Source organism: Monodelphis domestica, chromosome 5 (assembly GCF_027887165.1).
Source record: "Monodelphis domestica isolate mMonDom1 chromosome 5, mMonDom1.pri, whole genome shotgun sequence".
In the NCBI taxonomy this organism is placed as follows: Eukaryota; Metazoa; Chordata; class Mammalia; order Didelphimorphia; family Didelphidae; genus Monodelphis; species Monodelphis domestica.
This window is the reverse complement of record NC_077231.1, coordinates 191,012,948-191,031,833: the sequence shown is the minus strand read 5'-3', so window position 1 is coordinate 191,031,833 and position 18,886 is coordinate 191,012,948. Positions and strand designations below refer to the sequence as shown.

At 34.5% G+C, this 18,886-nt stretch overlaps 1 protein-coding gene across 5 annotated transcripts in view; it reads left to right on the top strand.

Annotated features, from left to right (window-relative positions):
* FAM3C (FAM3 metabolism regulating signaling molecule C) overlaps positions 1–18,886 on the top strand; it is a 65,720-nt gene that overhangs the window by 679 nt on the left and 46,155 nt on the right. Inside the window, exon 1 of one of the 5 annotated variants that reach the window (XM_056799633.1) lies at positions 22–40. The exons of the other annotated variants lie outside the window; for them this stretch is intronic. The gene's annotated coding sequence lies outside the window, so the exon portion shown is untranslated. Of the gene's footprint in view, positions 1–21; positions 41–18,886 lie in introns of those variants that run through there. 5 annotated transcript variants of the gene reach the window in all.

Sequence of the window (18,886 nt, the reverse complement as noted above, 5' to 3'; positions counted from 1 at the left end):
TATGTCTGCATCTTGTTGTCAAGGAAGAGGTGGAAAGAGTGTATGTGGTGGGGGACGAGGAGGGGGTGCGGCTGCGGTTGGCAGGTGTTGTGTGTGAATTTTCCTTAAGGCTCACCTGGTATGTTGCAGTGACTATTTAAAGGGAAGTCTGTCTCAAAATTAGCTTTTACTTACCTATTCATATAAGCTGCTGACATTACACTCAGTCCCTAGGTTTATCTGAGTGGTTGGAAAAAAAAAAGATCTGACCTAAGGTAACATAACTCCAGTGCTTAGTTGACCTTTGTGACGTTTTTTGCTGTTTGAAATTGGTTTCTTATAGATAAGCCTTTGCTTTGTCAATTGCTTTATAAAAACGAATGATTTCTTTCATCTAGTTTAGAGTATGCCGTATAAATGACAATCTTCCCTTTTGTTTATTGTATCTATGCATAAGGAAAGGAAATAATGATAGATTTCATATTAATGCTGAACCAGATACATTCGACTTTATACTTCTCATGTTCTTTAAATGTAATTCACAGTTCTATTATCTTTATTTTCCACTAATGAAAGACATAGTGCATATTTTAATTCTCACCAAGAGACTGGCAAACTAAGTATTACTCAGTATACTGTCTGGTAATCAATATCATTAATTTTCTTATACATTTTATAGGAATCTGGATTTATAAGTTTAGAATATTAAAGGTAGAAGAAATTCAGAGATTTAGATCAGCCCTTTCATCTTCCTTTTTGATTAAAAGGTTTTTCATTATGAACTTAACATGAACAAGCATAAACAATTCAGTCAGGAACAGAAAAGAACAGGAAACTAGCCCTCTATTATATGGTTTAAAGTGTATGTTAAATTTAACATGATAGTAACAAAAATACTCAACTTCCCTTTGCCCCCTTCTGAACTTCCTTCTCTCTTCTGTGTATTTTTTTAAGTTTCATTGGTACTTTTTTCACTTCACTTTCATTACCTGCCAGTGCTCTTCCTCCACCCAAAAAATCTTTCCTTATGCTTAAGAAATAGTTATACACATGAGAAAGAAACCAACGTATCAACTATGCCTGATTATTTTTCTTTCTGCATGTGCCCTTCCTCTCAGTGGCAGGTGGGCCTTGTCATCAATCTTCTCAATTTCTTATTGGCCATTGCATTGATTAGAGTAAGGCTTTCAGAGTTTTCCTTTACTTTTGGCTAGTGCCTTTCTTTATAGGGAGGAAAACTGAGGTTACTCACGCAATAAAAAGACGAAGGGGCTGCTTAATTCTTAATCAGCAGTTCTCTCTATATCTCATTATCATACTTCTTAGGGCACAGGAACATGGAACTGTGTTTCATTGATATAGGCAACTCCTAGGTGAGATATGTCTTGATGAGAACCTTCTCTATAATTTATTATCTTAGAGAGTTGCCTAGGGCATTTAGACATTAAATGGCTTGCTTTGGATCACAGCCAGATGTTAGAGGTGGTAGGTGCTATTGAAGTAAAGTCTTCTTGGTTTCAAAGAACGTTTTTTATTTTATACCGCAAGCTGCCTCTCAAGTACCACTGGTACCACACCATAACTCAGCAGCTAGGAAGATTCCTTTCTAATCAGGGTAGCTTTTTTTTTTTTTTTGGTACCTAACTGGGGGTATGAATATTCCTGGACTAAGATTATGACTTTGAGTACCTTCAAGTTAGATGTATGTATGTATGTATGTGAGAGATTCTGTTAATGTTTTCTTTACTGATTACAATGCAGTATTTATTATTATTTAGAAACATTAAAGCTATTCCAAATATATTTCAAGAGGAAATGATTGGACATTTACACTATTATAAAATTTGAATCTAACATATAATTGAAATGTCATTTAGAGGTTTCAATCTCATCTGACTCTTTGTGACCCTTTTTTGGGTTTTTCTTGGCCAAGATGAAAAATTGTGAAAACTGAGAAAAATAAAGTTGGTGACTTGCAGGATCATACAGCTAGGGGCTGAGGCTTTATTTGAACTCTGCCCTCCTGAATCCAGGCCTCCCACTCCATCCACATATCCACCTAGCTGAAACAAATGTTTTTCAGTTGTTTTTCAGATGTTTGACTTTTGTGACAGATACTGGAGTAGTCTGCCATTTATTTCTCATTTTACAGAGAAGGAACTGAGGCAAACAGAATTAAGAGATTTTTCACCATCAAAAAGACAGTAAATGTTTGAGGTCAGATTTGAACTTGGGAAGAAAGGGCTTCTTCACTTTAGTATTGGCATGCAATCTACCACACCACCTAGCTGCCTGTTAATTGAACATTCTTTTTTAATGTATAAAAGTATTAAATGGAAGAGGGAATGCAAATCTGAAAGATGATACAGTTGAGTTAAAATGGGGTTAAAATTGAAGCTGCTAGATGGTTAGAATACCAGAAGTATTTAGGAAGACCCAAGTTCAAGTCTAACCTCAGATACTTCCTAGCCTTTGTGACCCAGGGTAAGTCACTTAATGTCTTGCCTTAGTTAACTCCTCTATAAACTGTGATAATAGTTCACAAGAAGAATTACATAATTGATGTGAGGATTAAAGAGAAAATATTTATGAAATGTTTTGAAAACCTTAGGAGGATATATAAATGCCAGCAATGTAGAAAATGAAGAACTTGGTTAAAGTATCTAGTAAATTCTAGTGGTAAAAGACTATATATTCCCTAGTCAGTGACATTCTACTATTTTCTTTGAAATTTTCCTAAATAATTCTAGATAAGTCTGTCTAGTAAGTGATAAGCACTTCACATTCTCCTAAAACTTTCCACTCTACCAAAGGTTATTGAGTTTAAAAATATTTTAATTTTTTCATTTTGTGTAATGTTTTCCCCTTCCCCAGCTTTTTCATTCGTAGGCCATATTTATCACTAGTAGTTGTTTGAAGAGATCTATTTCTGTATTATTATAGTTCTTAAAGTCTGAGGGCAGGAAGTCCAAGAAGCAAGATACTACATCTCTAAATATATACAGTTCAAAATTCACTATTATAACCAAAAGCTTTTGGACTTGGTTTAAAGGATTTGAACTGAGAATCAGGCAATCTGGTTCTTCCATCAGCTATATGCTTGAGCGATCCTGGAGTAAATTGTGTATTTTTTTTGGTCCTGAATTTCCTTATCTCTGACATAAGGAGATTGGATTGATATTTCAGAATACTTTCAGGACTAAAACCTTTATTCTGTGAAGATTCTCAAGACACTTTTGATACTATGATAGTATTTTAATTTTATGAACATTTTTCCTTTTAAGACTTTTATTTTTGAAGATAGAGCCATCCATATACTCACCTATTATATTGCTGCTGCAGTTTACTAAAATCCACTTTTCTTCTTAAGCCTATTAATCAGGGATATTCATAATATCTATCCTCACTAAGACAGTCATCCATCCCTCTGTATTTGAGGTTATTCCTGGGTCCAGTGTTTTTTAGTTTCATTTGAATTAGTTTCTATGTATTGGTATGAAAAGGTGATATGTAAATGAATTTTGAATCATTTTCTAAACTGATTGTAGTTATAACAGGTTCTACAAGGGGTTTTAGTGTCAAGATAGGATAGTCAAAGAATTCACACACTAATTTTCCTGGAGCTATGACAGAAGAAAAGTAAATTTTCTTTAGTCAAACATGATAATGTTCCAACATGATGTAGTACAATAGTTTTAAAAATAAAGTTTGCATTTTCAAAGCACCATCCCTACTATTCTTTCTAACAAAAAATTGTAATACAAGAATACTTAGCAGCAGAAATGACATGTTCAGCTTATACTGTATAAACGATTTGCCAATATTGAGAATGGGCAATGTTTTTGAAAAGCAAAATGTGATTTATGCTGAGTAAATATATAAATCTTTATTAATCTGCATTCCACAGCATTTTATCAGACAATTCTAGACATAAATACTAGGTTAAATGATCATGTGAGATGAAGATAGTGTTGCTTTATTTGCAAATAAAATTGTGCCTTTTCTCATGTGTATTCCATATAACCAGAACATCTCAAACCTCCATTCCCACCCCACTTCATTAATTTGTCCTTGAAATATTTCTTTTAAGACTTTTACTCATTTCTTCCCCCTCAACTTCCCCTTTGTGGCATGTCTGGATTTTAGCAATAATTTGTAGGATTGAAGGAACAGAAAGAAGAAAATTTTAGTAGATTGCCACCTTGGGGAAGAAAATGTTTTTCTAATCTGGACTCTAAAAAATCTAATTACTGGGTACCACTCTCTTAACTATATTATATATTAGATCAGACTATGGCTGATTCTATTCCAGTCTTTTTTTAGTAGTACAGGAAAAGCAGAGAAAATATTGTTGCATTTAGTTTTACATTCCTCTCCAGGTGAGAGTAGGTGGCTCTATTACTGTTACCTAGACAAGTAAGGTACACATGCTCGCCTTCAGAAGGAATTCTTTAAAGATCTTTTGGTCTTTTTAGTAATTTCCAGCTCCTTTCCTCTTATTTCCCCATTACTTTTTTTTTTAAACCCTTACCTTCTGTCTCAGAATCAATTCTGTGTATTGGCTCCAAGGCAGAAGAGCAGTAAGGGCTAGGCAATGGGGATGTGTCACACAGCTGGGAAGTGTCTGAGGCTAGATTTGAACCCAGGACCTCCCCATCTCTAGGTCTGGCTCTCAATCTACTGAGCCACCCAGCTGCTCTCTCTTCATATTTTTTAAACTTGTTAATAATAATTCTAATAATACCTCCCAACTTTCATATTCTTCTCCATTGCCCTTAAATGCACTTAGTGCCATCTGGGAGGGCAAAGACAATCTTATTCATTGTGAAATTAGTCATCATTCCTCCTATATAGTATAGACCACTGAATATCAGTATTAACAGTCACCAACTAGCCATTGGCTTCTCTTAATTTTTCCACTTTCAAGTCAGCACTTTGTGATTGTACAGGATATTGTCTGTTATTTGGGATGACCAGTTATTGTCCATCTTTGCTTCCTGTCTCATCCAGTCTTTTTTTTTTTTAAGTAATAGACTGCCTTTAGTACATAGCACTAACACTGTTATGGTGTGACCTTCTGGTTTGGAATTTGTATCAGCTGTGGTGCTGAAAGGAAGACTGACTCTTCAGAACTTCACTGATAAGTGCCCTTTATTAATAGATCTATGGCCCCCACAAGTCCCCATGTAATGCCTGCTCTGGACAAGGCACTAGTTGTGCTGGAAGCTAGAATTACAAAGAGGAAAGGTGGCATGGTCACTGCCATAAAGTTACTTATACTCTATGTTGAGGGAGGGAATGCCAGGTATATGTGGGGAATAGGCATGAGTCTGAAAGAAAGGAGAAGAGAGAGATTCTAATAGCCCTCTTATTAAATTTAAGGGGAGAGAAAAACACTTAAATCTTGAATTATCAAGAAAAGCTTTATGGAAAATGCAATGTTTAAACTGGACCTTGATGACAGAAGTCCAACTCCCCTATTTTATAGGGGAGGAAACTTGAGATGCAGAGAAATTAAGTGACCTCCCCAAGGACATACAGGATGTAGCTGAGATGTGAACCCTGACTTCAGAGCCCACATTCTTTCCACTGTTAGAGCATGGACATCTAGATATTTTCTCAACATAGGTTATAACTTAAAGTTTTTTTCAGATGTACAAAGATTAATTGGACAACTTTATGAGTGAAAGATTGGAAGAAGTGAGAATAGAAGGCAGTCCAACAAAAAGGTGGCAGTATGAAGGGGAGAGTGGATGAATAAAAGCAATACTGTGGAAGTCGAGTTGGCAACTAAATGGAGTAGGTTAGTTAAGAATCAAAAGATAACTCCTATATTTAATGTAGGTGACTTGTAAGATTATGATGTCATTAGAACTAATAGGAAAGTGGTTTGACATGTGTTTTTTTGGGAGGGAGAATAATTTCATTTTCGAACATTTTAAATTTGACCTGTAAGGGGAGCATAATCCCAATGCTCATGAGGTAATTGTTTATAATTGTGTAACTGAAGCCTAGAGGAGATATTAGGCCTGGATATATTGACTATGGCATTATTTTAATGGAAGTGAGAAGCTACAGAGAAACGGTTTAGAAAGAAAATGTCATAACTGAGAATTTAAGGATTAAGAATTGTTTTGAAAATTCATTTTTATGATGAAAAAGTTTTGATGGCTTATGGTATATAGAATGACTTGATAGCCTTAATATTCCCTCTACTCATATTAGAATATACAGAGATCTAGCATTTGTTCTTGCAGGACATTTTAATGTATAAACAAACACTTTAGTAACTAATTAAAATGATCATCACCTAAAATAAATGTTTACCGTCAATTTTTTATTCTAGAATAAGTTGATAACTTTTGCTTCAAAATATTCATTTAACATCAAAAGTTACCTATGCTGGTAGTTTGAAAAAATTGTTTATAAAATCCTGTGTCAATGTAATCTCAATATTAGTGTTAGGGCATAATGGTAAAGCTTATTCATATTTGTGTGTGAATGAGAAGAAATCTATCCCTACCCACTTACATATGATTATTTTAATGAAGCAATTTTGTAATATAACAATTTTAAGAGAGTAAACAACTTAAAGTTTGAAATCTAAATTATAGTAGTATAAATCCTGTATATCTAGAATATCTCTGTATTCTCAAAGGGAAATGAACCACCTATGTTGTTCCAAGTATATATAACTTTTCTCACTTAATAGATTGTAAATTCCTCAAGGGTAGAGATCCATTTTATTCCTTATTTATTTCTCAGACATTTATTAGCTGTGTGATCCTGGGCACGTCACTTAACCGTGCATATTTCTGTTTCCTCATCTGTAAAATGAAGTGGAGGAGGAAATGGCAAACCACTCCTGTGGCTTTGCTGAGAGAACTCTAAATGTGGTCATGAAGAGTCAGATATGACTAGAACAACTGAACATTTATTTCTCACAGCATTAAGCACAAAATCCATACTTTGTAAGTGCTTATTAACCCACATAGTTTAGAAAGCTGTTACTTGTATTATTTTTGGAGGTAGAAAAATCTTCATGCTTCAGAAAGTTTACATTGATCAAAGGAGAGTAATACTGAAGAATGTTTCTTTTTTAGTTGAACTTTAGGTGCATGAAATAAATGGGTTTGAGAATATGATTTTTTGCCATTGAAGAATGTGTTTCATTTGTATTAGGATAGGCAGAGTCCTTAAAGTTGACTGTTATTTACTACTTGTGTAACCTTAGGCAAATTACTTGACTTCTTTGGATTTCAGGTTTTTTTTATCATTTGTAAAATGAGGGAGTGAGATTAGATATGTTCTCTAAGGTCCTTTCTCCCTCTAATTTTATGATTATACAACTACTTCTTCCTCATTGAGGATGGTGGTATGAAACAGAAATGTCCATAGTTAGAAAATGCTTCCATATTTTAACAGGGCTTTGGAAACCTGCTTGGCCTGTTAAACAGAAAATGATAGAGGGTTAATACTATCATATATTGCGTTTTAGAAAAAAACATATATGAACCCATTAGAAGAACTATGTAGGAGACTTCCTACAAACTCACTCCTAATCACAGACAGCTTTTCAAAAGAACAGAATGGAAAATGGATAAAGGGAATACCTGATTCATATTCAAGTAAATTCATTCCCAGCTAGGTTAATGATTTGCATTAGTTATTTTCTTCTTATATTTTTTGATTGATACACATTAACAAAATGAATGGCAGATCTTTTTATTTTCTAGTTAGTGAATTTTGGAGCAACTTCCACAATTAAATGTTGTTTCATCTCTTAAATTATTTTCATATAATGTACTTGGAATAAATCAGATCTGGTTTAGCAAGAAGTCATATAGCTGTGATAATTAAAATGTTTGGGAGCAAGGGAAATATATAACAATTATGACCGCTGAAATATGTTTCTACTGTGTCTTGATTTTATATAAATATAAGATGGTCGCCAGGGAATATATTCCCAATTTATGAATATGCCCAAGCCAACTGGGTTTTATAGAGAAATTTAATTTATAATACACTGATTAATCAATAGAAAAAGAGAGAAAGTAAAAAAGGAATAAGAATGAAGGGCCTCAAGCCAATAAGGCCTAGACCTCAGTCCTAAGAGATAAATCAGTCAGTTGGTTATATCACTCACCCAAGATTTCTCTAGGTAAGGCTTCTCATGCCAACCTCAGGCTCCACCTTCAAGAGAGCCTCCTTTCAAGAAATGTTTCCAGAGAATCCTCCTCCTGACTCCTCCTGAGGTCTCCTTCCACAGCCTCCTTCAAGACCTCTCCAGGAGCTCTCCCTCCAGGACCTCTCACCTCTCAGACCTCCTTCAGAGCATCCACCTCCCCAGTCCTCAGACCCCGCTATCTTTAAGCCAAAAATCTAAGTTCCCTCCCCTCAGTTCTCCCATCTACCAATCACTGTCGATCTCTCCCCTCTGCCAATGGTGGCTCTAGCTTAACCCAGGACCGCCCAGAGATCTGCCCCCTTTGCACATGTCTGTGGAAGGTCATATTCTCAAATAATTAAATCTTGATCTTTGCTGCAGCCCTTCCTAAATCCTGTTACTCTGAGTAGGGTGGAGATTGTAGTTTCCAAGACCTGGTTCTGTCATTCCAAGTATCTCTATTGTATCAATTCTAAAATCAATCATGACTCAAAGAACTTCCTGTTCTATGTTTAAGCATAGGCCAAAGCCCTTTCCATTGTTTAGCAAAAGGTTTCTGTCCTAAAGTAGTCTCAAGTAGGGAGGAGAAGGATCCTCCCATGCCAAGGAGTTTCATATTCCAATAGAGTTCTTACTATCAGTAGGAAATTTTTTCAAGTATGAAATTTCCCAATGGGGAAATTTCCAACATTCATAAGTCTAAGAAATTTTAAGGTTTACATAGCCTTAGATCAAATAATTTAAAAAAATAATGAAGGCCAAAGTACAAGGGTAGACTATAGTTTTGGTTAGCCCATAAAGTCTATATTTGTGACTTTTTTTAAAGATCAGGGCTTTGAGAACATAAAACATTTTTTTCAAACAATTTTACTAGGGCTTTTTTCAAGTTCACCTTTTTAGGGCAGCTTTCTGGAATCACATGTACATTCGTTTCACTTTTCTTAATCAAGTGTTTACTAATTACCTACTTGCTCAGTACTGCTGTTGGCCTTGGATACAAAATGAAACAGTTGCCCTTCTGTGGGGAGAATAAGAATTTATTTAATTTCCACCACATGCCAGGCACTATTCTAAGTGCTTTATTGTATTCTCTCATTTAATCCTCATAAAGAATTTTAGGAGGTAGGTTCTATCATTCCCATTTTTCAGTTGAGGAAATGGAGGCAAATAGTGGTTAAGATACTTTTTCAAGGTCAGACAACTAGTAAAATGGTTGAGGCTGAATTTAACTCAAGTCTTCCTGACTCCATTCCCAGTAATCTCTCCACTCTTCCACTTGCTGTATCAGGAGGAAATGATATATACATATGTAGCCATATTATAAAAAAAGGTTAAAAATAATTCTTAGGAGAAGGCACTGGCATCTGGGAGGTGGGGATCAGGAAATATCTTTATGTAAGAAGGTACTTTATAGCCTTGGGGAAAATAAAAGTATTCTAAGAGGCAGAGTTTATTCTAGACTTGGGAAAATCTGCACAGAGGCATGGATCTTTTATTACAAATGATGTGTATCAATTATAGCAAATTCTAGGGTCACATTAATAGTGTAAACTTTAGAATACTGGCTTTCAGAACACCCAACATTAATATTTTGAATTTTAGAATTAGCCTATTGTCTTTTCCATCCATTTTATTCCTTTTAAAATTTGAGCAAACAGGGCAAAGCTTTTTGATGTTGACTGTCATTTTTTATGAATAAATTATCTGCAAGTTATACCTGACATGCCAATCAAAATTAAAAATCCAATGAAATGTAAGAATGTTCACTTAAGGAAAAAAAATTTAAAACTCCATACAAGTTTTTTGCATAATGGAAAAATAAACAGGGACCATCCCTATCTTTTTATCCTTAGGGCCTATCACAGTGCCTTAACAAAAAGCAAGCTTTTAGTTAAATGTTATTCAATTTGAATTTTGGTGGTGTCACTGTTTTATCTTGTTTTTTGAATTTTGATGATGTTAATTTTTGGCCTAGTTTTCCTACCATCATAGCTTGTCAAATAAAGGAGTCTAGTCTGACTTGACCACTTTTCCCTAAAGAAAGAAAGAACATGTAATATAGTATGGAGGCAGAAAGGACCAGTGCGACTGACTATTTTTATGTATATCCACTGAACATGAACTGAATTATATCAGCCCATTTGTGCCTTTTTATCTGACTTGGTTTCTGTATTCTTAGCCAGTTTTTTCAAAGGAACCTGGATTCTGTTTAGTGATTTTTTCCCTCTTGAATATAAGACAGTGTAAGCCTCACTATTATGGGGTCATTAAGGTTAGTTTGTAGTTCTAACAGAACTGGCCAATGATTGGTTGGGACCTCCTATGTACAATGTGACATTTCCTAAAATAGGAGAGATTGGATTCTGGTACATGTCCTTGATGTCTTGATACAAAATTATAATTAGATAAGTTCCATATAAATAATCCAAATGATATACTGTTAGAGATTTAATAAAATAAGATTTACCCCAGTTCATCTCCTTGGAACTACCAATATTGTTAGGAAAATGTAATTTAATCATTGCTGGTGAGAGAGGGGAGAAGAAACAATAAGCAAGGTGGAGAAGGGAGGTTTTTGATGCCTATCTTCTGAATAGAGTTCATTCAAGTATGTGGCTCTTTACATGAAGGAAGTGATAGTAAAAATATTTAATAAACATGGTACTCTGCAAGGAATTGAATTAAGCTAGTAAAGGTAAATTAACTAAAAAAAGTTAGATGGCAGAATTGGGATTCAAAAAGGTGTGGTTAGATTGGAATGATGAATTTAATTAGGGCAAATTTAAAGTCTTGCTCTTGGGTTCAAAGTAACTTCATAAATACCAGATAGAGGAGATGTGAAGTAGTTAATTGGAAAGAGTACTCACTTTGGAGTCAGAGGACCTACTTTTAAAATCCTATCTCTTTTACTAGCTGGGTTGTCTTGAGCAAGGTACTTAATTTCCCTTGGCCTCACTGCCTTAATTTATAAAATATGGGGATTGGATTTGATAGTTCACTTCTTTTCTGGGCTGGAATTTACTGAGGCCATTTCCCTTGCAGTTTAGGTTCTACATTCAGCAGCACCAAAAAAGAGATTTACTTAGCCATAGCAGAGAAGGATATTCAAAAATGGTGTCCACTTAAAATACTCTAAATCTATTTAGCTGAGTTAAGTTACCAGAATTGTGTTACACATTGTGATCCATTAACCAAGTTTCAGAAAGCCTCTGGAACTCCTCAAAGTTTCTTGGGCCCAGAAGATGAGGCAATGATGTTTGAGCCTTTAGTCCTCTGAGCCACACTAGTCTGAGGAAAGTCTTAATACCTTTTCAAGAAAAATTAGCCTAACTTGCATGGAGAGAGGGGTTAAATATTGCTTCTACCATACCCACTAAGGATGCTTTCTGCTTTAAACATATAATCCTATGATAACATGTAAATAGAGAGCAGTTCATGTGAGTGAAAACCATGGTGTTTTTAGCAGACTTAAAGCTCAATGAGTTGTGTGGTGGGGCAGCCAAAAGATCAGATGAAATCATAGGTTACGATAATAGAACTATAATTTCCATATTCTAACTTGGTCTGATCATATGTAGAATATTGAATCCAATATGAAGCAAAATATTTTAGGAAGAACAGATTTGGAATGTGTCAAAGGAGGGTGACTAAAATAGTGAAGGCTCTTGAAAGTATCTATTGAAGGAAGTGGAACTATTTAGTTTTGAGATGACTTTAAAGTTTTGTAAAAGTATTACAGCTATTATGCTTGGGTATAAAAGGTAGAACTAAATGGGTCAAAGTTATTGGAGGCTCAACTTAAGAAAGCATTTCCTAACAATTAGAGCAGTCCAAAAATTTGAGTCATTTATTTTGGAGGATGAATTCTCTTTCACTAGAGATGTTAAAAGCAAAGATTGAATGACTTTTTCTGGAATGTTATCAGTGGGATTCATGTTTTGGGTAAGCTGTTGTCTTTCCTACTTGAAGAGGACCAAAATGATATTGCTAAGTTATGTCTTAGAATGAATTAGCATGAATTAGATTTAAGTGAGGCAGAGTTTTACAAAGTCATCAGCCTCATATTTCCAGTCATTGAAGTTCAGTGGCAAGACAAAAGTCAAGAGGACTGGTGATGGCTTGGAATGTAGTGAATGACGGTTGCTTCATTTTGATGTCTGTCTGAGCTCTGATCACTCCACAGTACCTGCTTCTACTGCCTTCATGGCCATTGGAACATAGTGTTCTCTTCCCATTTCATAGAAGTCTTCATTTGCTTTCACATATTCTTAATGTCCCAAAAGGTTTAAGGCCTGTTGGTTACCTTCAACATAGTTTAACTCTTCTGTTACAGACAGTTTTATGGAAGTGTGGCCTCTGTGCATGCCACAGTTTCTTAGAGCCACAGATGAGAGCTTGGTGAGAGGCCTCCCTGAACAACCCTTACACCACTAAACTCCTACCCAAGAGGTATATGGATTTTTCAGGGAAGACTAGTACCTTTGGTGTAAGGGCTTGCCAAACCTTTTTCAGGACTGCATAACTATATTTGGTGTCACTACCACCTTCAATCTATGCACTAGACTTTAAATGACTGGAAGAGAGAGTAAGACTGATAATTTTTAGCTTTTAAATCCAGTGTATGCATGATCAAGACATTACTCCATAATCTCAGTGGCCCTTTTCTAAAATGAAAGATTATACAATATGCAATAATAATAAATTAGAAATTTTATTTCTAGGAAATTGCCAAGGAAGTAAAGCTCATAGGACTTCTTTCTTGTATCTAATTCTAATTGTGTTCATTAATTGAATTTCTTATTTGTAAAAATATCAATTACTTTTAGAAACATCAGTCTTCCCTTGAAATATAGCATCTTTTTATTTGATTTTTGCAAAGTTTTCATATTTGTTCTTCTGTGGCTTACTGGCTAAGAAGAACTTGCTGACTGTTTTTGGTGTTCCCAACTTACCTATTTTTATTTTTATTATTCCCCTTCAGTTCCTTGAAAAGTTCCACAGATAAATATTTCCTTAGAATTTCAATTGATTGAAAAGAGTTTGTATCTTCCTTTGATTATCTGAAACATTTAGGATTTGGCCCAAGACAAGATTGATGGTTCAGTTTTGCCAACCAAATTTGATAAAACTTTTTCAAATTAATGTTACTTTGTATTTTTAAAATAATTTTCTCTATTCCAGTAATAAATTTGCACATAAGTTTTACAAGGTTACATGTTTCATGTTGTATCCCTCCTCTTTTCCTTCCCACCTCTTGGAGGTGACAAGCAATTCCACTGGGTTATATATGTATTATCACTCAAAACCCATTTCCATATTATTAATTTTTAGGAGAGTAATCTTATAAAATCAAAACCCAAATCATATACCCAAATAAATATCACTTTGTATTTTTAATTATATTTTAAGTTTTATTCTCTTCTTGAGTAAAAGATGTGTTTGTAAAACTATTATTAAGCATATGTTGCAAAGGAAAATCTTATTCATCATTGATAATATGTGTAGTGTTTTTGTTTTTTTCTTGTTGTCCCCAAGGGACTATAAATTGTACAAAAATGCTATTTATAGCAACAAGAGAAGAAAAAAGAAATTAAAGGAATAAGAATAGGCAATGAGGAAATAAAACTGTCATTCTTTGCAGATGATAATAATGTTATTCTTAGAGAACCAACTAAAAACTAGTTGAAATAATTAGCAACTTTGACAGTAATGTAGTATATAAAATAAACCCACATAAATCAACAATAGAATCCAGCCAGAAGAGAGAGAAAAATTCTATTTAAAATAACTATAGCCAGATATAAAATACTTTAGAGACCAACTGCTAAGATAAATCTTGGTTCTGTATAAAAACAATTACAAAGCACTTCACACAAAGGAAAAATTTAAACATTTGGAAAAATATTAATTGCTCATGGGTAGGCTGAACCAATATAATTAAAAACAACAATTCCATGTAAATTAATTTCCTTATTGAGTGTCATATGAAGCTAACAAAAATTATTTTAAAGAACGAGAAAAAAATAAAATTCATTTGAAAGAACAGAAGGTTAAGTTTATCAAAGGAATTAATTGGTAGGGAGAATGTCAAGGTGGTTTAGCTATACCAGATGTCTGTATCATAAAGTAGCAATCATCAAAATAATTTGTAACTGGCTAAGAAGTAGAGTGGTAGATCAGTGAAATAGATTAGTTATACAATACATAATAGTAAATGACCATAGTAATGTATTTGATAAACCCAAAGGTCTAAGCTTTTCAGACAAGAACTCACTATTTGACAAAATCTGCTGGGAAAACTGGAAGAAAGTTTGGCTGAAAGTTGGAATAGCATTGGCAAAGGTTTTCTGGTTCATGTGACCAAACTGCAACTTGAGCTGTGGGAGTGGGGGTGGGTGGAATTGCCCTAGAGAGTGGAGGGAAGAAATGCTCCCTTTGGGAGGATGGACAGAGGTGGGGCAGGCACAAATTATTCTTGGGCGCTAGGAACAGGGGGAACAAAGCAGTTCTTTCCCCCTTCCCCTAGCTGGCTGCACACATATATGCCAATACTTCACCAAGACTGGTTTAGACCAACATCTCACAATGCATACTAAGATAAGGTCAAACTGGGCATATGATTTAGAAATAAAGCGTGCTGCCATAAGCAATTAGGGAATATGGAATAGTTTACCTGTCATATCTATGGAAAAGGGAAAAATTTATGACCAAAGAAGAGTTGGCATTATGAGTTGTAAAATGGATAATTTTTATTATATTAAAAAAGGTTTACACAAACAAAACTAATGCAGCCAAGATTAAAAGGAAAGCAAAAAGCTGGGGAAAATTTTTATGGCAAGTGTCTCAGACAAAGGCTTCCTTCCTTCCTTCCTTCCTTCCTCCCTCCCTCCCTCCCTCCCTCCCTCCCTCCCTCCTTCCCATAAATTTAATTAAGAATATTTTTTCATGGTTGCATGATCCATATTCTTTCCCTCCCCTCCTCCTTCCCCATTCTGGAGCTGATGAGCAGTTCCACTGGGTTTTATGTGTATCATTGTTCAAAACCCATTTCCATATTATAAATATTTGCAATAGAGTGATCATTTAAAGTCATCATCCCCAATCATATCCCCATCAAACCCTATGATCAATTAAATGTTTTTTTTTCTGCATTTCTATTCCTACACTTCTTCTCTGGATATGGATAGTGATCTTTCTCATAAGCCCCTTAGGATTGTCCTGGGTCATTGCATTGCTGCTACCTTTCTTAATATATAGAGAACCTGAGGCAGATTTATAAAAATGCAAATCCTTCCCCAATTGATAAAATAATCAAAGAATATGAACAAGCAGTTTTCAGATGGAGAAATCAAAGTCATTTATAGTTATATGAAAAAAGTTCTAAATCATTAATTTGAGAAATGCAAATTAAAACAACTCTGAGGCATACACCTCAGATTGATTAATATGACAGAAAAGGTAAATGATAAAATGTTGGAGGGGATGGTGAGAAAATTGGAACATTAAAGCACCACTGGTGTTGTGAACTGATACAACCATTCTGGAGAACAGACCTGCAATAGCACTACTAGATCTGTATCCCAAAAAGAGCAAAGAAAGAGAAAGGTACCTATTTTTACAGAATGATTTATAGTAATTTTTTTGTGTGATAACAAAAAGAATTGGAAATTGAGGGGATGCCCATCAATTGGGGACCGGTTAAACAAGTTGTGGATATATGGTTGTAATGTAAAACTACTGTACTATAAGAAATGATGAGTTAGGATGGTTTCAGAAAAAAATGACATGAACTGATGCAAAGTTAAGGGAGTAGAATTAGGAAAGCATTGTACACAGTAACAACAAATATTGTATGAAGATCAGCTATGTATGATTTAGCTATTCTCAGCAATACAGTGATCCTAAATAATCCCAAAGGGCTGATGATAAAAAATACTATATACTTCCAAAGGAAAAAAAATCTGATGGAGCCTGAATTCAGATAAAAATATACTATTTTTCACTTTTTTTTGGCTAGATTTTTTTGATTTGTTTTCTTTCACAGCATGACTAATATAGAAATATGTGATTGCACATGTATAAGCTATATCAAATTGCTTGCTGTCTTGAAGTGGGAGAGGAGAGAAGGAAGTAGAGAAAGAATTTGGAACTTAGAATTTTTTTACTAAAAAATTATTTTTCCATGAAATTGGGGAAAATAAAGTGTTTTTTTTTTAATAAAAAGGTACTATAAAACAGATGTAGTCACTTTGGTAAGTTTTTTTTTTTTTCAGTAAGTCTACAGAAGAAATTTTTCAGTGATCAAATTTTTATTTAGCACCAACAGTGAGTAAGGGAGACTCATCTTCTTGAGTTCAAATCTCTGAAACTAACTGTGACCCTGGGTAAATCAACCCTGTTTTCTAAAGTTCCTCATCTTCAAAATGAGCTAGTGTCAGGTATTATCCTAAGTGCTTGGGATACAAAGGCAAAAAAAAAAAGAGAGAAATATTCTTGCCCTCAGGCAGTTGTGAAGGGCTTTAAATGTTAACTGGGACTAGGGTATTTGATTCTAGGAGCCCGAAGGGTTTGTGGAACAGGAGAGTGACATGGTCAGACTGATACTCTGTTAAAATCACTAAGGGAAGCAGATATGGTATTTTGTTAGATTTTTAACTAAATGTTCTTTTTATATTTAATTTATGTCAGAAAGTAGCTAGTTGCAGTTGTAACACAGATACACGAGTGGAGCATACCATTTGACCTTTTTTATCTTTACTCTTAAAGTGCCACAGCTTTGATTGACTCTTGAGTCCCATTTTCCCTTTAATATTATAGAAAAGTCTCAGTAATTTTAGAGGGGGATTTATCTGCAATAAATTCTGCAGCATAAACTATACCTTTATAATGTGGTTCTACTTCTTTTGAATATATATATGCTTTATATATATATTATACATTTACATGTACTCACGTATATTAAAGTGATAGAGTTGTGTTTTTGAAAATGTAATAAAGTGTAGACCAAAAGTGTTATACATATGGCCAGTACTTCATGCCACTGGCAACTGAGCCCAGCCTGAACAAGATAAATAAAAATATAATAAAACATCAATATGAAGCTTCAAGTATCATTATTTTAGGATTAGCATCCCTCATTTCTATTTGAGTTTGACACCATTAGTGTAGACATGTAGAAAAAAGTAAATATGAAATGTGCCAAATAAGGGTCCTAAGAATCTGCTTTAATAAATGAGAAAATATAATAAATGAATAATGGATCTTTAACAGTGTCCCAGCAAGGACAGTGTTTCATATTTCATTAATACCCTGTGTTGTGTGGTTGACCTTGATGTTATGCAGGAGTTGGCAGTTTCAGTAGTGGTCCATTGTTATTCATGATTTTATCAATGAATTAATCAACAAACCTTAAGTGCTTTCTGTGTGCTTGGAACCTTCCTTGGAGTAGAGTATACAAATTAAAAACAAACAGCTCCTGCCCTTAAGGAGATTGCTTTCTTAGGGGAGAGAACATATATCTATTAATATTTTTAGTTCCCACCACATTTATTGAGGTAATGAATTCCATATACTAAGGAATTTTTAGTTTTATTTGTGTCCTCTAAAAAAACACAATGTATTTTAGTTGCTTTTCTTTGAATCTTTTAAAAACAGCCCTTCTCCCATTTCTTCTTTTTTTTTTAAAGTACCTTCAGAAATTTACAAAATCACACCTGATGCCAGTCACTCAACTAGTGTTTATTTGACCCCACACTATATGCCAGGCCCTCTGCAAGGTCCTGGGGATACAAAGAGAGGCAAAAGTCAGACCTTACTCAAAGATTTCCCAGACAACATATAAACAAAAGTGCATATAAGATATGTACAGGATAAGCTACAGTTAACAGAGGGAAACCCCAGCAGAAGGTGGGAATATTAGCTGAGACAAGGACACTGAAATGTTGATAACCAGGACAGGGGGACAGACAGCAAAAAGTCTCAAAGTCAGATAGAATGTTGTTTTGTGTGAGGAACAGCAAGGAATCCAGGGTCACTTGGTCAAGGAATTAAGTAGTAGGAGATACTGTGTATGTAAGGTTTACAGACTTGCATGTCTATCTGAAAGGGTTGCATAGTATTATTTTGTTACCTTTTAAGATAAAACAGAAAAGGGAGAAGCATTTTGTAAATGTATATTACTATTTTTATAGTGAAATTTTTAAAACTCTCACCTTCTGTTTTAGAATCGATATTAAGTATTGGTACCAAGACAGAAAAGGGGGTTAAGTACTGGCCAATTAGAGTTAAGTAACTTGCCCAGAGTCACACAGCTAAGAAATGTCTGAGGCCATATTTGGACCCAGGACCTCCTGTCTCTGGGCTTGGATCTCTTTAGTGAAATTTATTTTCATCAAACAAAGGTAAATTGTTACAATTAAATATAGCAAGGTTTGAATTTTAGAAAACTTTGCAGTGTGCATTATGTTCTTTGGAAAAATCTAGTGATACAATTTATAATTAACTATCAACTTATATCATTTTTGGCCACCTGCCCTAGAATAGTCTCCCTTCTGGGTTTAGTTTATGGGCTTCCTTCTCCTACAAGAAGCCTTCCCTGATCCCCCCTAAGTTGTTAGTCTGTTCCCATTTAACCATTTACCTATTATATTCTATCCTGTCCTCTCAGAAAAATGTTAGCTCCTTGTTGGTATAAATTTTTTCTTTGTAATTTGCACATAACAGCTGCTCAATAAATGTACT